Here is a 3,546-nt window from a genome sequence, read left to right on the forward strand (position 1 = left end):
ATCTGGTTAATCTTTTTGAAGAAATGACATTGTTGATCCAAGCAAGGTCGTCGTTAGGCCACTTGATAGAAGCAAAGGCCCCAATGTCATTCATGGCTCTTTAAAATTCAATTTTAACAAATCTTCATCTCAATTATTACGGATTCATCACCTTCCAAATCGGTTTCACCTGTAGAAAATTTTCACAGTTTTTGTGGCACTACGAGCACTCGCCTGTTTATTCGTGGTGCATGGATCTATTAATGTGGTGAGTCACCGGAATAAATTAGTACCACAAGTTGCTCCGACGACAATGAAACGAAGCAAGGCCTATTTTTCTCGGTGTTATAAAAGTCAAATTGGTTCAAAATCGATATTGGAGATCCAGCTCAGTGCAGATCCAAGAAAAATTTAAAAATTGGATCAAATTGGTTTTTAATTAAGGGTGTTTTGCAAATTACCCTCAGCGTTTTTTGTTGATTTGCAAATTAGTCCCAGCCTTATGAAAATTTGCAAATCTGTCACCACCTTTTTATTAAATCTTGCAAATTAGTTCTTGTAGTTCTGTTATATTCTCTGACGGATTTTTTTAAGGTCAGATAAATTGACGATTATGCCCATACAAATCTGATCGAATCGTCTCCTCCAATAAGCTCAACGTCCATCAAAAATGACGGGGAGGACCAATTTGAACTAAGGGCAAGAAAGGTGGGGACGAATCTGTAAATTCGTATAAGGTGGGACTAAATTAGAAATCGACCAAAAGGCATGGACTAATTTGCAAAAAAAACTTTAATAAAACACGGTTATGAAAACTAAAATAGACACTTACGAGGACTCCACTATAAGTCCGGATCAGGTGCCATCACATGGCACATTTTTTATGCCTTACGCACCTGATCGCCCTTCAGCAGGTCATGGCCCCCCACACCTGACAGGACCTATCCCTAAGATGGAGGGTGATCAGCTGCGTAAGGCACAAAAAATTGTGCCATGTGATGGCACCTGATCTTTTCACCCCTATAGTAGGGGTGAATTGTGAGTGAGGTGATTTTTTTTCAATTATCCTAAAAAATAGAAACTAAGGTAGATTCTCTCTCTTCTCTCCATGGTGTTTATCTTTAAAAGAACAGGAAGACGTAAATGAAGAAAAAAGTATTTCAAAACAGTATGGTTGGATCAACCAAGTTATAGAAGGAGAAGATGGAGGCTGATCGTCTCCTTCCAGATTTTTTTTTTTTTTTTTTTGAAAATGGTCTCCTTCCGGAGTTAAGTCTTAGAAACTAACACAACGTCCAACATCTGAATGTGACAACGCTTAAGAATAATGATTAGGGTTAGGAAACAAGCCGAGCCACTCGTGGCTCAGCTCATGTTCGGCTCATAAAGAGTTCGTTCAAACTCATAAAATAGTAAATAGACTCGGCAAGTTGAATATGAACGATAGGTACTAGTCTCAGCTTGACTCGTAGCTCGTTAGGTAATAAGAAATAGATTTTACATGTATTTTTTGCTATCTTGTTTCTTCCAGCTCTAAAACAATGTATTTTTTCTATAAATAAGCCAGGTTGAATCGGCTCGTATAACTGGGACTGGTTATGAGCTCAAACTCGGCTTGGCTCGCCACAAGACACTTCAAGCTCGTCCGATGGTTTACCAGCCTTAATAATGATGATGAGCGTCATCAGTAACATCTCATTATTTTGAATTCAATCATTTGAGCTTTTCAATTAAGCAGATAGAAAGAAAACACCACCTTTATAATCCTACCAACATTCTCTATATATCAGAGCAAGAACTCCAAGAAATAAATACTTGATTTGCGAGATCCAGGTAGATGGGACCAGTTAAACCTTCCCAGCTACTGAGATTTCCATTGCCAGCCTTCTTTGTCATGCTTGCTTAATGACCACAGATCTGGCACGTAGGTTATTGAACCTAGAAAGAGAAAAATAAAATAAAATAAAAAAGATTTTTTTTTAATCATACTAGTTAATCTAAGAAACTAATGGTTTAGCTTATACATGGGGTCCTAATCGTCATGTATGAGGTTTGAGATTTATGAATGTTCTTATTTCTCTGTGTAGCCCCCGACTCCAAGCTAGGTTGGTTAGTCTCGATGTTGCAGGGATGATGTTGGTGGCTATGAGGATGAAGAATAACAACCTCATGTTTTTGTTTTTGGTCGATGAAGTTGCAAAAGGCACACTACCCTTCTCAAGTTAAGCTCAAGCTAGGCTCAGTTCGACACAAGAAACGAGCCAAGCTTGAACCCCTCAGTCCGGTTCATTTGGCTCGTTTACCATTGGACAAGTCCATGTAAAGCTCACCTGAGAGTCCAAAGCTTTTATCAAGTAACCAAGTATCAGCCTCAACCTGAGGCACAAGCTCCACAGTCACAGGCTCATAACTTTCGCAACTGGAAAGGTTCTTAAAGCCATAAACTCAACTGGATTTAAAGCAATTTCAACGGACCTAGGAAGGTCCTATGCTTTCCATCTGGGTAGCATCAAGGTTTGAAACTTTGAATGAATGATCTACTAGTACTCAGCACTGCAACTTGCCAACTGAGCCTGTGAGAAGGCAAAGATTGGTCATATCGCAGTGTCAAATTGCAGAGCAATCCTACCATTTTCTGTATCAATTTAAGGGACCAAAATCAACATGACATGTGAATTGTCATAATCTTTTCCCTGTTCAGCTTTAAGATGGTTGTGGTCTTTGCTGTCTAACATAATATCTACGCAACACTGCTGCCAGGTGTGCATTTAAGTATATGAGAAAAGACGGGCATGACAAGCACATGAGAGAAGGCGAAGGGGGAAGAAGGGAACATACCAGCAAGATGCAACAAAGCTGTGGAAGATGACACGGAACTGCAAAGGCATATACTGATAGTTCACCCAACCCACAATGGGCCAAAACTGCATTCAATTAATTCGACAATATATAAAATGGACCATAAGTTAAAAACTTAAAAGCTGATAGATACAGAAAATCAAATAAATGAAGACAACCCTTTTTGCATACCCGCCACGCAGTCAACTGTACAGAGGGATAGTCTTTTTTAACTTTACTCTTCACTAAACTCCATGGTCTTCCTATGTTGCCAGAGCAGAAGTTGTTAGCGCAATCAAGTAATTAAAACAAGGCCAAAAAAGCTTGCACTACTTGTCTAAAATCAAATGAAGCTCTAGAAAAATCAACTTGAAAGGCACAGCCCAAGAACAAAATGAAGCTACAATCACTGACTCGAAAAATGTCAGTTTCAGAAAAAAATAAACTGCTTCATTGTTCTTAATTTCAGAAATCTGCAAATTATTGATTGTTGAGCTGCAGACTTGAGAAATTTTACATGAAATGATGCAGACCTAGTTTCAGCCACCAAATTTTACTATAACAAAAGATTTCAAATAAATTATAATTTTAGGACCCAGAATTTAATTTTCACATCATCACAGGTCGGATATCAAGTTCCAGATATTGGTTTTTTTTTTCAACAGTGTCTGACTAAAACAGATCAATATATGATCTTAATATCTCTAATTACCTATTCAAAAGCTGAGT

General features: G+C 38.2%; 1 long non-coding RNA gene across 1 annotated transcript; it reads right to left on the reverse strand.

Moving 5' to 3' along the window:
• Positions 1-1,513: 1,513 nt before the first annotated feature.
• On the reverse strand, positions 1,514-3,080 carry LOC149819261 (uncharacterized). The gene is made up of 3 exons (XR_016427235.1): positions 3,010-3,080; positions 2,818-2,903; positions 1,514-1,917 (listed from the first exon to the last, which is right to left on the reverse strand). It is a non-coding gene; the product is annotated as an uncharacterized LOC149819261 (long non-coding RNA).
• Positions 3,081-3,546: the final 466 nt, after the last annotated feature.

This window comes from Nuphar pumila, chromosome 13 (assembly GCF_984573655.1).
Source record: "Nuphar pumila chromosome 13, dmNupPumi1.hap1.1, whole genome shotgun sequence".
Lineage (NCBI taxonomy): Eukaryota > Viridiplantae > Streptophyta > Magnoliopsida > Nymphaeales > Nymphaeaceae > Nuphar > Nuphar pumila.